Source organism: Eumetopias jubatus, unplaced genomic scaffold (assembly GCF_037043125.1).
Source record: "Eumetopias jubatus isolate StellerSeaLion01/CBP00866 unplaced genomic scaffold, mEumJub1_p1.0 scaffold_9, whole genome shotgun sequence".
Lineage (NCBI taxonomy): Eukaryota > Metazoa > Chordata > Mammalia > Carnivora > Otariidae > Eumetopias > Eumetopias jubatus.
The window spans coordinates 80,523,311-80,542,754 of NW_028274815.1; positions in this window are offsets into that span (position 1 = coordinate 80,523,311).

A 19,444-nucleotide genomic window follows, 5' to 3' on the forward strand; every position below is an offset into this window, starting at 1 on the left:
AATTTTGATGAAGTTCATTTGTCTATTTTTTCTTTCATTGTTTGTGTTTCTAATGATGATTTAGTGCCACATAGACATTCCTACCCCAGGCAACCAGCTGCTTGGCATTCTCTTGATCTGCTCCAGGCTAGGGCCTTGAAAACTTTGGAAAATACTTTATGAAATGTGTATTGCTGTAATTACAGTCTTTGTCTTTCTCCTCAAAGACGGTAATAATGGCAGTGTCCAAACCCCTGAGCACTGTCTCAGAAACCTCCAAAGAGACATCATGGGGCAAAGTGGTGCCACTTCTTCCTGTTTGAAGTTTTAAAAAAGAGAAGACTATTACCATTTTCAATCCTGTAATGCAGTATTTCCCCCAAGTGGATTTTTTAAAAAAGATTTATTTACTTATTTTACAGAGAGAGAGGGAGAGAGAAAGAGAGAGTACAAGAAGGGGAAAAGGGAGAGGGAGAGAGAAACTTCAACAGGCTCTGCACTGAGCACCGAGCCTGACACAGGGCTCCATCTTAAGACCCTGAGATCATGACCTGAGCTGAAACCCAGAGCCAGACACTCGATTGACTGCACCACCCACAGGCCCCTCCCCCAAGTGGAAATTTTAGAATGTTCTTCCCATGAGACACCTGGAGAAAAAAGACCCCATGGTCAAATGAGGGTGTGTCAAAGCTCTGTAGAAGAGTCACAACAGCAGGCCATGTTAGAATAATAAAGTCACTGAGAAGTTCTGCAATAAACAAGTCTAAACCAAAGTTTTTCAAATTATTTGAGCAAGAAATGATTACAAACAAGGAACTTAATAAGTTTTTGAACTAACACACATTTGGACAGTCAGGAAAGGATTGGCTTTCTCAGGGAAATAGGATCCTAATGCAATGAAAGGTGTTAACATTCATGTCAGGGTGCAGTGTGAGCCCCAGGGCCCTCCTCCCTCCAATAGCCACACTATCTGGAACACATGGCCTCCAAAATAGCCAGGGAAGGGAGAGAATGGAGGAGCCTGGTTGGTAGTTTTCTATGGGCTGGATCTAGATGTTCCCCACACTGCCTTGGCCATGGTAGTCTCAGCTCTCAAGATACAGTGTGATCTCTCTATATGCTTAGGAGGAAAAGGTTTGATGACCTACTATATGTACCACACACTTTGGGAAACACTGCTCACCTAGCATATATGGCTTCAGAATAGGCATCCATGTTGATTGACTGATTGACAGCATATGAAGAAACCTCTGAGAGCAAGTACTGTGGTCCCTGCTCCTGGACCACCTCCCGAGGGTGAGGCCCCATCTTGCTTCAGAACCCAGCCCACAGTGTGGAACCAGAGCAGGTATTCTGACCCTGCACTTATATCGCCGTCAATCATGTGTATTTCTACAAAAACAAAACAAAACAAAACAAAACAAAAAAACAAAAACAGGGGAACATTTGGAAGATCACATGCCAAAAACTTTTTACATTTTTATTTCATCAGAGACAAAATTTGACAGAAACAATTGAGTCAATAAATTTAAATTGCTCAACTGAAAGTCAGGTCAGTGGGATACTACTGGGAGAAAATGGCTCTGTATATGAACAGACCAGGCAGAATCCTGGAAAAAAAAAAAAAAAACAGCCAATGCATTAACACGGTCAACCCATAGCCATTATTATTTAGTGTCTGGTCATATAACAAAAATAGAGGAGAGGAAAAAAAACGTAATGCTAGTGGTAAATACTTGATGTTTTCCCAGAAATAAAACTAGGTCTTAGCGTGGTCAGTGCATCAGGAGACATTGTGAGCTCTGTAATCTAAGGACATAAATAGCCTGAAAGACGCGTTAATATTTTACACACAAAAATCAATAACTCCTCACTGAGCGCATATGATGTTATTATGCTTCATTAAAGTGTATTTAAAGCCTTCTCAACATCAAGTGGTGTTGCGGAAGAGAATAAGAGCTACCGAGCATGTGGCAGTGAGAAAGAAAGCAAAGAATACATTTTTTTAAATTTTTTATTTATTTATTTGAGAGAGCAAGAATGAGAGAGAGAGCACATGAGAGGGGGGAGGGTCAGAGGGAGAAGCAGACTCCCCGCTGAGCGGGGAGCCCGACCTGGGACTCGATCCCGGGACTCCAGGATCATGACCTGAGCCGAAGGCAGTCGCTTAACCAACTGAGCCACCCAGGCTCCCGCAAAGAATAGATTAATAAGAAGGGTTAGAAAAGGTGCTGTGTGGGCCTGGGTTGTGAGGTTCTTGGGAGGGTCTCCCCGCTGGAGAGCAGGCCTGGCACACCCCGTCCGAGGTGGGTCAGCCTGCCCGGTGCCCTGAGCTACTGCCAAAACTAGCGTAGGGCCCACCTGAAAAGGTGACTGTGGAGAGAAGGAAAGGTTCCGCTAACCTCACACCAGAAAACATACTTAAAATTCTGCCATAGCCTCTCTTGCCTGCCTTCCTAAGATGCTCACATATCTCTTCTTGACCAGCCCTGCCTCTGGTTCCTCTCCCACCCTTCTCTTCAGCCTCCCTCTCCCCTCTGGCATACTCTTTGCACATACACCCCCTACCCCCACCTCCCCTCTCTATACTTCTCCTTTGCATCCCCATCCACAGCCCCATTCTGAAAAACAAAACTTCCACCTCAGGCTACACCTCTAGGAAGTCAGAAAAGGAGGAACTAATGAAGAGGTAATATTTTCCTAGTCACAAGGTAAAATATAAATTCATCTTTATAGTTTTTATATTATGCACAGTTCCTAGGATTTATTTTTCTCCGTTCTGGTAGCAAAGTAGCAAGAAATGAAAATCTCCTGTCTGGTTAGGGAAATGTAATTTACTGGCCACTTCTCACTCATACGTTCTCAGCCTGGAGAAGGCATGCCCCCTGTGAAACTTTCCAACAATACAGAAGCTCGTCGATGCACCTGCTAAGTTCTCCCCAGCACCCCTCAGTCTGGTGGGTGTCCTATGAGGCTTTTTTCTTTGCCCATCTGGGGATGGGGAAAATGTGTATATGAGAGAGGAGACTGGGGGCTCCAAAGGAAAGCCAGAGAAGCAGGTGGGAGCCTCACACATGACCAGTTAAGAGGGGGTCAGAGAACATACACATATATGTGTGTATATATATGTGTGTGTGTGTATACACACACACACACACACACACACACACAATGGAATACTAATCAGCCATCAAAAAAGGAAACCTTGCCATTTGCAACAATATGGGCAGAACTAGAGGGTGTTATGCTAAGCGAAATAAGTGAATCAGAGAAAGACAATTATATAATCTCAATGATATATGGAATTTAAGAAACAAAACAGGATCATAGGGGAAGAAAGGAAAAAGTAAAACAAGATGAAATCAGGGAGACAAACCATAAGAGACTCTATCATAGGAAACAAACTGAGGGTTGTTGGAGGGGAGGGGGTGGAGGGAGGGGGGGTAACTGGGTGATGGACATTAAGGAGGGCACGTGGTGTAATGAGCACTGGGTGTTATGTAAGACTGAAGAATCACTGACCTCTACCTCTGAAACTAATAATACATTATATGTTAATTAAATTTAAATTTAGGGCGCCTGGGTGGCTCAGTTGGTTGAGTGACTGCCTTCGGCTCAGGTCATGATCCTGGAGTCCCGGGATGGAGTCCCACATCGGGATCCCCGCTCAGCGGGGGGTCTGCTTCTCCCCCTGAACCTCCCCCCTTTCATGCTCTCTCTCTATCTCATTCTCTCTCAAATAAATAAATAAAATCTTTAAAAAAATTTTTAAATTTAAAGAAAGAGCCTCTTTCCCTCTCCCTCTGCCCCTCCCTCCTTTCTCCCTCTCTAAAAAAGGGGTAATTTAAGAAAGAATTGCGGGGTGCTTGGATGGCTCAGTTGGTTAAGTGGCTGCTTTTGGCTCAGATCATGATCCCCGGGTACTGGAATCCAGCCCGGCATCGGGCTCCCTGCTCAGCAGGGAGTCTGCTTCTCCCTCTCCTTCTGCCCCTCCACTCATGCTCTCACTTTCTCAAATAAATAAATTTAAAAAAAAAGAATTGCCTCTGGAAAAAATAAAAGGTAGTGAAATATTGGTTTCATGGTTAGCTAAGGGCGTGGGCTTGAAGGCTTTGGTTGGTGACATCTGACCAGTTTCTAATGCCATCTAGTGGTAATGACATACACAATCTTTGAAACCAGCCTTCGGACTCAGTCTTGGAAACACTCAGGAGCTTTAAAAAGAAAATACTGATATGATACCTCGGCCCCAACACCCAGAGATTCTGACTTAATTGGTCTTGGGCGCAGCCTTTTTAAAAAAGCTACTCGGGTGATTCTAAATGCAAAACTAGGATTGAGAACCACCATCCTAAAGTGAATGAGAGGACGGCAGGTTCAAGGTTCTGCGTTTCTCTCCCATCACACGTGTGCGGACCACCTGCTCCTCCCAGGAACAACGTGTGACGGGGCACGCTGTATTGCCAACCAGGCGCCTCTTATTACCAAAAGTAATGAATGAAAAAAGGGCAGTATTGATGTGTTATCTAAGTAAGACACACGGTTACTAAAGACCAGAGGAAGCCGGGAAAAGTGTCAAAAGTGGTTGTCTCCTTGAAGAAGAACATCTGGGAAGGAGCAAGCCAGGAGACCACTGTTTCTCCACCATGAGCCTGCTAGAACTATTCCATCTCGCAACTCTTGATTTGGTAAAATAAAAATTAACTAATGTTTTAACAAGTTAAAAAGGTGGTGAAAACTCAGTAATGTCTTTTAAAAACCCTAAAATGATGGTAAAAATAAACCATGTTTAATGTTTTAGAAAATGTAAGGAATGTTGGAAGATATAAGATATCCAGAAAATGTTCTAGGAAGGAAACAGTGACAAATGGAAACAAGTAGTATCTAGGTGACAGAAAAGTTCTGGCATCGTTTTGAGTGCTATTTTTAAATGTTATGTTTATGGACTTGAAAAAATGTGTGAGGGCTTTCCTAGGTTCCTTTGCAACATCAGGCCCTTCGGTTTTTGTTTGTTTGTTTGTTTGTTTGTTTTATTTGACAGAGAGAGACACAGCGAGAGAGGGAACACAAGCAGGGGGAGTGGGAGAGGGAGAAGCAGGCTTCCTGCAGAACAGAGAGCCCGATGCGGGTCTCGATTCCAGGACCCTGGGACCATAACCCAAGCTGAAAGCAGATGCTTAACGACTGAGCCACCCAGGTGCCCCAGGCCCTTCGTTTTTTGCAAAAGGCAGTGGGTTCCAAGTTGTTTTCCTAGAGCCTGTGGGATGACGGAGGCATGTCCAGGCCACCTAGAGGGTTAGTCCAGCGGAGGCAAAGTGAGTGGGGCTCTAGGAGCCCCCACGTCAATGGGCATGGCTCTCTTTTAGTCTGATTTACATAGTGGTGTCCTCGATGGGATTTCTTGTGGGAGGGGCGCCCTCTGCTGGTACAAATCTGAAAGCACCGCCAGAGTCTTTAGTCCGGCCGTGATCCTGTGCTTGAGGAAGGATTCTGTACTTACATTCAGAAATAGCTCAGATCACCGCATGTCTAGGCACTGAGCTCTTTATCTGGACAGCTTGTGCTAGATTTGGGGATGGGGATCTGGGCCACTTAAGCACCAGCTCAGCAGCAGCAGCAGGTCAGGTGTTGAACGTTTGGGGGGCTGGTGGTCTCCTGGGTTGGCAGGTTCAAAGGGTCAAATTGTAGGTGAGTGAGGGAGCGAGGGGTTATGACTCTATAGGGCCTCCTGGTCACAACACCGGACTCTCAGCCATTCTTTGTCAGCAAACCTTTATTGAACTTATTGAACGCTACAGGGGGCCAGGCACCGGCTGAGAACTGTGTTTCCAGCGGTGAAGAAGGGCGTGCACCTGACTTCACAGTGGGCAGGCGATGTGATGCAACAGGGTAATTATAGGACATGGTTATACCACCTGTCTCATCTGCCTCCCCTGCAGCCACTGTCCACATTTCTATGCCCTGCCCTCTACTGCAGGAGGCCCACTATCCTGTGGGCCACATCAACAGCTTCCCTAAGCCTCTAGCTGCCAGTTGGGTTTGCTCCAGCAGGAGAGCTGAGTGGGCAGAAGAGTAGGGTATTGAGGGCATTTCTTTCCCTAGCCCATATGAAGGGCAACAATCCTATATGACTCTTTCCTTCTGGCTACTGACAGTCCTTCCTTCCATTAGTTTCTTTGGGCCTGGAGATGGTAACTACCCCACTGGCAGCAGCCCTGACTGATTACACTATCGCTTGTGAGCCCCCACACCCCACCCAAACTCCCCTAAAGTTATGTAATTTGAACATGACACCTGTTTCCTATTGGGACTTTGACCGAAGCAACTCTGACGAACGCAACGTTAGGACAGGCACAGAGCCTAGAGTATATCTTGTTATGAGGGTGTGGGGAAGAGCAGGTGTGAGACAGGAATGGTGGGGTCAACTTTGTTGGGTTCTGACTTGATTGGCTGATGTGACATTAATAGGCAGTTATCTTGTTGTTCAAAAGCCCATCAACAGGGGCGCCTGCATGGCTCAGTTGGTTAAGCGTCTGCCTTCGGCTCAGGTCATGGTCCCAGGGTCCTGGGGTCGAGCCCCACATCAGGCTCCCTGCTCTGTGGGGAGTCTGCTTCTCCCTCTCCCACTCCCCCTGCTTGTGTTCCCTCTCTCCACTGTGTCTCTCTCTGTCAAACTAAATAAATAAAATCTTTAAATAATAATAATAATAACAACCTATCAACAGTTTGGATTGTCTAAAGCAGGGGTCAGTAAATTACCACCTGGGGCAAATCTGCCTGTCTTTATAAATAAAGTTTTATTGGGACACGGCCACAGTCCTTTATTTACATACTATCCATGGCTGCTTCTGCACTTTAACAGTGGAGTTGAGTAGTTGTGACAGGGATTATACCACTCACAGAGCCCCAAACATTTACTATCTGGCTCTTTACAGAAGGTTGCTGATCCCTGGTCTAAGGCAGTTTCCCAAGTGTGGTCCGTGGAAGCTTGGGGAGTACCTGAGAGCTTTTCAGGAGGTAAGGGAGGTCACAGTTATTTTCACAGTGAAAGCAAGACATTATTTGCCTTTTTTTACCGCATTGACATTTGCACTGTCAGTGCAGTAGCAACACTGGGTAAAATCACTGGTCCTTTCCCACCAATGAAGTCTGTGGCACTAAGTTTTTCTAGCAACTGGAGTCCGTACTCACAGCGAACAAAGGAATGAATAAAAGCCAGTTTCACTTAAGAATGGCCTTGATGGGGCGCCTGGGTGGCTCAGTCGTTAAGCATCAGGCTTCGGCTCAGGTCATGATCCCAGGGTTCTGGAATCGAGCCCCGCATCAGGCTCCCCGCTCAGCGGGGAGTCTGCTTCTCCCTCTGCCCCTCACCGTGCTTGTGCTCTCTCTCACAAATAAATTAAAAAAAAAAAAGAATGGGGCGCCTGGGTGGCTCAGTTGGTTGAGCGACTGCCTTCCGCTCGGGTCATGATCCCGAACTCCTGGGATCGAGTCCCACATCAGGCTCCCGGCTCAGCGGGGAGCCTGCTTCTCCCTCTGACCCTCTCCCCTCTCATGCTGTTTCTTTCTCTCTCTCTCAAATAAATAAGTAAAATCTTAAAAATAAATAAGAATTAAAAAGAATGGCCTTGATGAGACAGTAAATATTAGTAATTGTATTAAATCTCATCCCTTAAGCACATTCCTTTTTAATATTCTGACAAAATAGGAGGTACACAGAAGGTACCCTGCCACATACATAGTCGTTTCAAAGAAAAACACTTCGGCACTTTGCTTGAATTATGAACTGAATTAACCATTTTTTTTTTCATGGAACACCATTTTTACTGCAAGCATGATTAGCAGACAAAGGATGGCTATTCCAAGTCAGGCACTTGGCAAATGTTTTCCTGAAAATGAATGAAGCGAATCTGTCACATCAGGGAAAACTACTGGTAGTAGTTGTTGCCAATGGTAAAATTTGAGCATTCGTATGAAAATGAGAATTTTGGAAAACTTGTATCTGCCACTGTGAGCTTCATAGCTTCCCGGTACTTAAAATACTTTTCTGATGAGATCAGTGCCGGTATTAATGTGATTTTTTTTTTAATATTGTGCAATGAAATGTCTCAACATTTGGAAGATCTGCATATCACAGTGAACAGTATTTTCCAAATGACTAATGTATAATCATCCAAAAATTATCCACGGTAAAAGGTGTCCACAGTGTGCAAGCTGGACTGATAGATTTTAATGTAAATGACGATGAAAATTCACTGATATGGTTTCAGATATTGATCTGTTTTATAAAGAGCCTTTAAGAAACTATAACTTGTTGAGTTTGGGTGTTGTATTGAAGAATAGCCAGAATTATGTAAAAAGGATTTTCAACTAAGTATCTGAGGCTGGATTGTCTTCATATACATACATCAACCAACACATATCCCAACAGATTTGATATAGAAGTAGATATGAAAATTGAGTTCCCTTTCGTTGAGCTAGACATTCAAGATACATAATGCTATCCTCTCTTCTCACGACATGTGTTTTGTTATTTTCATTCTTATTTTTAAGTGAATAAATACTTTAACATTTTATCAGTCTTAATTTTTAATATGGTAACTTTTGAGAGATATAACCCATTTAAACAAAAGCTTTTTGGGGTACTGGATCATTTTTAAGAGAATAAAGGATTTCTGAGTCTGGTAAATCTGAGAACTGCTCCTCTGTGAGAGGGAGATCTAGACGTCCTTGGACAGTGAGGGAGCATTCGGGAGATGGAGACACTGGGCAGTCCATGAACCCCAAGACCCCAAGTATGGGCATAACTTTTTAAAAAAATTTTATATAAATTCAATTTAATGGGGCACCTGGGTGGCTCAGTCGTTAAGCATCTGCCTTCAGCTCAGGTCATGATCCCAGGGTCCTGGGATCGAGCCCCGCATCAGGCTCCCTGCTCTGCGGGGAGCCTGCTTCTCCCTCTCCCACTCCCCCTGCTTGTGTTCCTGCTCTCACTGTCTCTCTCTCTGTCAAGTAAATAAAATCTTTAAAAAAAAATTTTTTTTTAAGTAATAAATAAATTCAATTTAGTTAACATACAGTGTGTTTTTCATTTCGGGGGTAGAATTTAGTGATTCATCAGTTGCATGTAACATCCAGTGCTCATTCCATCACGGGTCCTCCTTAATGGCACCCAATTACCCCATCCCCCCACCTCCCCTCCCGCAACCCTCAGTTTGTTCCCTATAGTTGAGTCTTTTATGGTTTGCCTCTGGATGGGCATGATTTTGAATACCAAGGGAGTCAGGTTTTTGTGTGTTAGGCCTGTGCCAAGCCGCTATGATCATTATCTTATTTGCAAGAATCCTCTGAAAGTTGGTACTATTAGACCTGTCACTTACAAATGAGGAAAGAGACTCAGATCTCACTTCACGAGGCTGGTGACAGGTAGGGACTCAAGACCAGCCAGCTGACTCCAGGTCCCGTGTTCGAAACTGTGACTCCATGCTACCCTGGACACAAGGCTGTTTTCTTTATGATCCTTTCCCAATAGACTGAGATAGTTCATGAAAATTCTGTCTCACTATCACCTTCCAATTGCCAAAGGAGCCGCCCTGTAGCTCGTACTAAATTACCTTGGGGCATGCATAATGAGCTCCTGTACAATTATATGCAAACAAAGGCAAAGCCTGCAACAGGGAAATGAGAGCAATAACCACTTAGTTTTCATTCGTTTCCCCTTCTGAGTTCTTAACTCACAGTTTACAATGTGTAGCTGTTTTCAATTCTGTTATTGCCATGAATGAATGGCACTGCCAATTCTCTTTAGCAGGATCATTTATTACTGAAGAAACAAAAGAGGTGTTCATAGGCTTGGTCTTTTTCCCTGGAAGGATTTAGAAATGCTTTAGAAATCAATTTCATGTCAGATGGGTTGTGTTGAGGTCATCGAAAGGCTAAAATGAAAGTTTTACTGGAGAAGGTGAACCGTGAAGCCAGTTTCATGCTTAAAAATCCACGAAGGAAGGGCGCCTGGTTGGCTCAGTCATTGGGCATCTGCCTTCAGCTCAGGTCATGATCCCAGAGTCCTGGGATCGAGTCCCGCATCGGGCTCCCTGCTCCTTGGGAGCCTGCTTCTCCCTCTGCCTCTCTCTCTCTCTTTCTCTGTCTTTCATGAATAAATAAATAAAATCTTAAAAAAAAAAAAACCCAACTTGGGGTGCCTGGGTGGCTTAGTCGGTTAAGTGTCCGACTCCTGATTTCGGCTGGGGTCATGAGGGTCTCAGGGTGGTGAGACTGAGCCCCACATTGAGCTCCGTGCTCGGCGTGGAGTCTGCTTGAGATTCTCTCTCTCCCTCTCCCTCTGCCCCTCCTCCTGCTTGCGCGGGCTCGCGCTCTCTAAATAAATAAATAAATAAATAAATAAATAAATAAATAAATAAATAAATAAAATATTTAAATAAATAAATAAATAAATTGAATTTCCCCCCCTTCTTTCTCAAGATAGGTAAGAGGACCCAGGGGGAGCCCCAGACAACAGCTTCCTTCCCTGTGGATTTTCTTTGTTCAGAGGGGTCAACAACCTGCCCAAAGATACAAAGCAAAGGAAAGACTAAGCTTCTCCTCACCTAGCCTAAAGGCTTCTCAGCGGCAGGGACCCGGTCTCACTCACATTGTAGCCCCAGCCAGGGCAAGGGGGCTGGCGAATGGGCTTGGCAGGTGTCTGCTGAGCTGCTCCCCAGCAGCAAGCCCTGTGAACTTGACTCAAGCTCAAGGCTACCTACCTGGCTTCCTACTATTCTGACATTGTTGGTCAAGTGGTTTGAGTGCCCTGAATTGAGAAGGAACCCCAAACGATTTAGGACCACCGGCAGAATATGGGAGGGCTTTGAGGGAGAATCAAAAAAATGGAAAGAGATTTCTGATGCTAATGTATTCACAGGAGGTGATTATTCAGCCCATGGGCAGAAAACCAAATGTTCCCACTGACGCTGCCTCTTTCTTTTCTGCCTCTCTCCGTTTTTCTGAAAGAACCACCGGGAAGGGATAAGAAAAACTAACTGCAAGAGCAATTAGACCTCACCACGGGGAGACTTAGACTGTTTTGCCTTGTGTTTCATGGTGTTCCACATGGCAAGTGGATTGAAGCTGCTGCCAACCACCTGGAATGGAGCTGCCGGGGTCTCAGGAAGCTGAACAAAGGAGGAGGGGACATCTGGCATTCCTTTCAGTTTGGGAAATGGGAGAGACTCCAGGAAGAATACATAGGCAGGTGTTTGAGTGAAAAAGAACAAATCCCAATCATACACTTACAAGTGATGTTTTCTGTCTTTCAGTAAGATTTCTTCCATCAAAAATAATGCATGTTGATTTGGAAGTCAATGAATGTAAAAAAAAAACAGGTATCCATCTAAAGACAACCACTGTTCACAACTTTAAATATTTAAATATTTAAATACATAAATATGTATGTATGTACGTGTGTGTGTGTGTGTGTGTGTGTACATTTATATCACCTTTGTTTGCTTTTGGCATTTAGCATTACACCACAGGAATGTTGCTATATATTTTTTAACTTTATTTTGAAATCATTGCAAGCCTACTTAAAAAAAAGAAGAAAAATAAAAAAGGGGCCCCCGGCTGGCTCAGGCGGTAGAGCATGTGACTCTTGATCTCAGGGTCATGAGTTCAAGCCCCATATTGGGCGTGGAGCCTCCTTTAAAAAAAAAAAGGAAATAATTGCTGATTCACAGGAAATAGAAAAAAAAAAACCCACATAGGGAGAGTTCCCATGTACTCTTCACCCAGTTTCCTTTAGCGGTAACATCTCGCATGATGAGAAAATACAATCACTGTTAGGGAACAAGCAGCTGCAACACACGTGTATGGTTCTAGGCAGTTTTACGACACATGTACACCCGTGTAGCTACCTTCACAATTCACAATCATACAGAGCTGTTCCGTTAGAGTCACATCCAAAGCTCTGCCCCTCCGCCCCTACCACCACCCCCAGTCTCTGGAAACCATTCATCTGTCTTTTGGCTCTGGAATGTTATTATTTTAAGAAAGTTATATAAATGGAATCATAAGCATGTGACCTTTTGAGTCTGGTTTTTTCCCACCTAGTGTGATTCCCCTGAGATCCATCCTAGTTGTCACAATATCAATAGATGCATTCGTTTTTAATTGCTGTATAGATTTACCATACAATTTTAACTGGTTGATAAACAACATTTGTAACGACCACATAGGATTCCGGCTGGTAGAGATGCTCTAGATTTCCTAGCTATTCCCTTATCGTTAGACATTTAGGGGTTAGTGATGAAAATAAATGCTACTGGGTATCTTGTCCAAAAAGGGTCTCCTGATTCTGATTTCTTTAAGATGGACTTTCAGAGGTGGAGTTATTTACATAGGCTATTAATGTTTTTCAGACTCTTACTGCATATTACCAAATCACTTTTCCAAAAGGTGCACTTAGGTTTATAACCCCACCGGTCATTTAGAGACAAAGATAAGGGGTTTCCTCAAGGGCGCCTGGGTGGCTCAGTCAGTTGGGCATCTGCCTTCAGCTCAGGTCATGATCCCGGAGTCCCGGGATCGAGTCCCGCATCAGCCTCCCCACTCAGTGGGGAATCTGCTTCTCCTTCTGACCCTCCCCCCTCTCGTGCTTTCTCTCTCTCAAATAAATGAATAAAATCTTTAAAAGAGAGAGAGAGAGAGAGAGATTCCCCAAGTTACAAGCTGAATAATAAAGGTGTAACTTGCTTTCTGTAAAAGCCAACTCCATATTCATAGGAGAAGCTAATCGGCCTGCTATGTCCAAGATGTACTTGATTTGGCATCCATGATCTAGAGTTATCTCGGCCCTGTGCTTGCTGCCTACTGCGGACGACATGACTGGTATGGCAGTGGCTAGGAGGCCTGTTCATGCTTTGAACTGAGCCTTCTCTGGATTAAGCAGGATACCTCAAATAGGCTGATCCCTGGAAGAAAAGAAGGAAGAGTGAGAAAAATCACAAAAGCTCAGATCTGAGAGGACAGGTGACTGACAGGGATGCGCACTCCACTGACATGTTGAGCCCACCAATGGCCAGCGACCAGCTGGGAGCTCTGAATTCACAATTGACCGGCAGCTTCAATGAAATCAACTGACTGGGGACCCTTGTATCATTAGTGATATTAATCAGCTAACCTATGAGTAAGAATCAAATCCTAAAGGTGCTTCATCCACATCATGCAAAGATCTCTGAAACACTGACGTTCCTTCTAGGATTAACAATTCAAAAATTTTGGCCAAAGATGCTACTGTCCTACCATCATGTGTTCAGTGTCGCAAGCAGTCCCAGCCTCAACATAGGACATATTGATGGCTCTAGTCCAGGGAAATGCAATAGACTCTCACCCGCCAGTACCTGGAGCCAGCTGGGGGAAAGTGACCAACTCTACAGGCAACTATAATCTAGAGCCAAACCTGAGAGAGCCTGGCGAGCTCAAGTGCTGGTCCCCAGCGGGCAAGTAGACAGGACCAGGACCCAGCATATCATCTCTGCTTGAAGAAGGCAGCGGTTCTCACCAGAGTTGGGCATCTTCCTTAGAAGCCTAAGAGATCCAGTTGGATCTCGAAAGGGGAAATTGGAACTGAGGAATTAGGGTTTGTGGTCCAGCTCACAGAGGCTACTGCACCATGCAGTGAGCAAAGGTTACAAGCCAGGAAGGATGAGTCCACTAACGTATGCAGACCCTTTGACCTCATATCCCCTGATGTTAAGGTATGTAGCTGCAGAAGGCAGCAACTATATACACGATCAGTATTGCTTGGACCCACACTCAGGACTTAGGTGGTCCCAGTCCCTCTGAAGTGGCTGGGTTTTAACCCTGTTACAAACATCTTATAAAGTCCTGTAGGTGTTGGTACAACAAAAGTGACAGCAAGAAATAAGGAACTTAGTCACAGTCACATTAATAGAATATAAAGTAATCACAGTGTGGGAGAATACAGACACAGTACATACATCTGACAGAGTACTCATATACAGAATACATAAAGAACTCCTACATATCAATATGAAAAAGTCAAACAAGGGAAGCCTGGGTGGCTCAGTCGGCTAAGCATCTGCCTTTGGCTCAGGTCGTGATCATGGGGTCCTGCGTTGGAGCCCCATGTTGGGCTCCCTGCTTGGTAGGGAGTCTGCTTCTCCCTCTGCCCCTCCCCCCTGTTCGTGCTCTCTCTCTCTCTCTCTCTCTCAAATAAATAAATAAAATCTTTTTAAAAAAAGAAAAAAAATCAAACAGCTGAATACAAAAATGGGCAAAAGACTCAATAGGAACCCTGCAAAAGAGAATACCACATATCCAATAGCATATGAGAAAGTACTGAGCTTCCTTTGGCCATCAGGGAAGTGAAAATTAAGAGCACAATGCAATACCACTAGACACCCAGTGGAATGGCTAAGAAGAGACAAGGAGGCATTGATTGTTGGGTTTTTTTTTAAGATTTTATTTATTTATTTGAGAGAGAGAATGAGAGAGAGAGAGAGCATGAGAGGGGGGAGGGGCAGAGGGAGAAGCAGACTCCCTGCTGAGCAGGGAGCCCAATGCGGGACTCGATCCCGGGACTCCAGGATCATGACCTGAGCCAAAGGCAGTCGCTTAACCAACTGAGCCACCCAGGCGCCCCGGAGGCATTGATTGTTTGATGTGAGGGAAAACTCCTTCCTTCACTCACCTACTCACTGAAAGTTTCTACACTCCAAATGCATAGTCTTCTGGTGTGTAACTGTGCTCTGAGCTATTCGGTTGTCTCCCTTTTGTTTTGAGTCTCCTGGGATTCTTGCCGCCACTTGAGAGACAAGAAAACATTTCCTTGCCTCCTACCAAAGTTAAGTTCACGCTCTGTTATGGGTTGAGTTGGGGCCCACCTCTCCTAAATTCATGCGTCGAGTTCTAACCCCCAATTAGAATGTGACTGTATTTGTAGAGGGTCTTTAAAGAAATAATTGAGTTCAAATGAATGATCTACTAATCCACTATGAATTGTGTCCTTATAAGAAGAGGAAATTAGGACAGATAGACAGAAATGCATAGGAAGATACAGAGAGATGACCATCTACAAGCCAAGGAGAGAGGTCTGAGAAGAAATCGACCCTACTGACTACCTTGATCTCAGACTTCTAGCCTGAAATGCGAGAAATAAATTTCTGTTCAAATTTCTGTTGTTTAAGCCTTGTCTGTGGTACTTTGTTAACAGCAGCCTGAGCAAACTCATATATATTTCCAGCTACCTTTGAAAGGGAAATCCCTTGCTATAATGCCCAGAAAAGAGAACAGTGGGAAAAAAGCATGAGAATGTCTTAAAAAAATTTTTTTTAAAAGATTTTATTTGAGAGAGAGAGAGAGACAAAGAGAGCAGAGGCAGGGGCAGAGGGAGAGGGAGAAGCAGACTCCCCGCGGAGCAGGGAGCCCGATGCGGGGCTCCATCCCAGGACCCTGGGATCATGACCTGAGCCAAAGGCAGATGCTTAACCAACTGAACCACTCAGGCACCACAAAAGCATGAGAAATTCTACAAAAGGATGAAAACAGAAGCAAACATCCGGCAAGAGTTTAGCTCAGAAAGCCAATGTCCCTCGACCTCAGCTACCTGAAGCTCAGCAAGGAAGCAGCAAGTGTTCCGAGAAGTTTCTAAACCAGCATCACAGAATCCAATTTCCAGCAGCCACACCCCCTCTCAGTGCACCACTCGTTGGAGTCCCAGCTGCAGGGCTCACTCGTGTGGGAGAGTAACAACAACCCAACAGGGATGAAAGAAGTAGAAAAACTAAAAAGACAGACCCAAGAATTCAAAAAGGTGTAGCAACTGCAGGACACTTTGTATAGCACAAATAGTTCTTTTTGCCTAATCGGCCCTTGTCATTACTGGTCTCAGAATATCATCAGAGCAGCGTTACACTGTCTGTATGCTCCATCCGAAAAGAAGAGAGGGAAACGTGATCTAGAAAGAATTTAAATCCGTTTCGGTGGGATGTTTTGACTCTGTGGTAAAGTCGGTTATCGTAAAGGATAAAGTGATTCTCCGGGCGGGGGGTGGGGTTCTAGACTGCACAGATAGTTACTGTGGGGCTGACCAAGAGGTCACCAAGCTCCCCTGAGCATTATGAGAGCAGGGCTTGATCTCTTGTTCACTGCCTTTCAACAGCGCCTACAACACTGGCGCATATTGGGAGCTCGGAACAGTATTTGTTAAATCCCCAAGTGCCGGTGTCGAGTCTCAGGACTGAGATGAGGTGGGTGTGAAGGACAAGTACGAAGACATAAGCTCAGGAGAGCTTAGGGCCTTTGGGAGGCCGAGGGTAGGCCACTCAAAATGTGCCACTTTGGCATATTGATTATTTAAAATAAAATTTCTTTTTTTAAGGGCGCCTGGGTGGCTCAGTCGTTAAGCGTCTGCCTTCGGCTCAGGTCATGGTCCCAGGGTCCTGGGATCGAGTCCCACATCGGGCTCCCCGCTCAGCGGGAAGCCTGCTTCTCCCTCTCCCACTCCCCCTGCTTGTGTTCCTTCTCTCGCTGTGTCTCTCTCGGTCAAAAAATAAATAAAATCTTAAAAAAAAAGAAAAATTTTTTTTAAGATTTTATTTATTTGAGAGAGAGAGAGCGGCAGGCAGAGGGAGAAACAGGCTCCCAGCTGAGCAGGGAGCCCAATGTGGGACTCGATCCCCGGACTCAGATCATGCTTGAGCCGAAGGCAGATGCTTAACCGACTGAGCCACCCAGGTGCCCCATAAAATAAAACTTAAGAGGCAGCCTGCATAAGAAGGACACTCAGACCCTCTTCTGCCCCCCTGAAATCTTCCTTGTGAGCAGTACCCTCCTTGTACTAGGAGGTAAAGAGAGATGGGAAATTTAGAGCAGAGAAGTCTGTACAAACACCTCTTGTTCCTTCTTACTAATTTACTACCCCAGGCCGAATTCTGCGTAGAATTCCTTACTCCTGGAGGCTACCAAAGTTGTTTCCTTTGTCCTGTCAGTTCCTCACAGATTTATTGTCTCTGTCTAAAAAGTATGAAAACTGCCTGCCTTGGTCATTTCTTGAGGTTTCAATTTCATTATTGGACCTCTGTGCCCACGTAATAAAAATTTCGGTTTTTTTCTCCTGCTAATCTGTCTCATGTAAATTTAATTATTAATCTACTTGGAAGAACCTTGCGCCGAGGAAAATGTTTTCCTCCCCTCAGCCTCTACTGGGTTGACCAGTGTCTCCCCAAAATTCATGTCCACCTGGAACCTCAGATTGTGACCTTATTTGGAAATGGAGTCTTTGTAGGTGTCACTGAAACCACTTAAAAGCATCAAGTTGCCCCCAAAAAAATGGCTGCACTAATGTTTCTTCAGCGAAGCTCAATTTAAAGTAACCTTTTGCATCTCTTCCGCAAACCTCCCTTCTTAGCCTTTTGTTTCAGGAACCTGGTAGCACCCTGAAAACTACCAACACTGAGGAGGTGGGCGGCACAGACACAATTCCATTTGAAACTCTCTGGTTCCTGTATTTCCCAATAACTCCCCTCCCCCGCCCCTTCCTTGGCGGGAAGGGGCTCACAGTTTTGAGAAGGCCCTAGCCTGAGGCAGCCTCCTTGCCCTGCAAAAGCAGTAAAGCTATTGGTCCTCTTTAGCCCAGACTCTGCCTGCCAGGTGTATGTTGGCCCCGAAGCACACAGGTCGGTTTTTGACAACACAATCAGTGAAGATGAGGTCATATACCGGATTAGGGTGGACCCTCAATCCAATGACTGGTGAGGTGGGAGAGCTAGGTTCTTGTCTCCCCGAGTCCAAGAATGAATCTCAAGGACAAAGGAGAGTGAGTAAAGTGGTAAGTTTTTATTACGCAAGAGCACAGAAAAAAAAGCTGTCAGGAGTGAGAGGGGTCCCAACGGGGGTGCCACTGAGGGCTTTTAGGGTTGTTCTTTTATTGAAGGTTAACCAGGGAACTTACATCTTTTTGACTTCGCTACTGGCAGCACCATGGACTAAGGACTAGTGATAACGTCTTTAATGGCTTACTTCTTTTTAGGGTCTGGTTATTTTCTGTTGACCACAGGAGATTGTCATAAATAAGACTCCCCCCACCTTGGACACCTAGGGCAGGGTGGTCTGGAGTTTTCCCTTATCTCTGATTTCCTTACACTTCCACATTGTTGGGATTTCTGTGAGCCTGATCCAGTAGCCCCCTTACCTCTCCCTCCCTATCTAGCCCCGCCTGTCCCTTTCGTACTGATGTCCGCATGAGAAGGCCGTGTGACTGCAGAGGCAGAGATGGAAATGGTGCAGTTGAAAGCCAGGGGACGCCAGAGACTGTTGGCAACCACCAGAACCTAAGGGACAAGGGAGAATTCTTCCCTCGAGCCTTTAGAGGGAGCACAGCCCTGCCCACCAACACCTTCATTTTGGACTTTTAGCCTCCAGGACTGTGAGAAAACGAATTTTTGTTGTGTTAAACCACCCAGTTCGTGGTTGTTACCAGGAAACAAATGCAGGACATGAGAATTGTTTTCAGGGAGATCACCTCAATTTTGAAAATGGTCCTACAGAAAGAAAAGTATTTAGTTCTTTTGGTGGTGGCGGGTAATTATGTTCAAATGTTTTGAAACATCTTTAAAAAACAGTAACACACACACACACACACACATCATATATATATGCTAATTGCTATTACAAATAGACCCCACAATGTAAAATGGCTCAAACACAATAATGTTTATTTACCATAGTAAAAAAATAAAATGAGAATATTTTCAAGCTAATTGGAACTAGTTTCCCAACAGTCCCGGCATAAGCAAACTGTATCTGCTGCTGTTAGAAAGGCTGTTTGGGGGCCGCGTGAGTGGCTGTCAGTTGGGCATCCAACTCTTGATGTCAGCTCAAGTCTTAAAACTCAGGAACCTAAGTTCCTGTTGGGCTCCACTTAAAAAAAAAATGCCGTCTTGGCAAGACCTTTCTAATGGGTAATCTGGCAGGAAATTGAAGAAAACTTCGTAATTTGCATACTGGTGATCCAGCCAGTTCTCTCCCTTCAGTTTTACTTTAGATGAAGGTGGCGCTTAACTGATTCTTGAGCCGCTAGCATTGTTCAGCGCAGACCGGATTTCCCAAACCTGTCTGGTGGAAATCGCGGGGGAAATCCTCTAGGTTCCTTTAGGTCTAGGGAAGAACTGGACAGGTCTGGGGAACGCCACTCAGGACTCAGCCCAGAGTTCACATTAGAGTCACCTGGGGAGGTGTTTTTATTTTTTTAATATCCGAGCCATCGTCTTTCGCGGCTGGGGTTACCATTCCTAAAGGTTCCCCGGGGCTTCCAACCACAGTCAAGGCCCAGAATCAGCGCCTTAGGGCAGAGAAAGTAAAAAGTTGCACAACAGTTTTGTAAATGAGTATTTATTGGAAACATTTTCTCAAAATCCTGTTAAAATAACCATGTACAAAACCTCAAGTG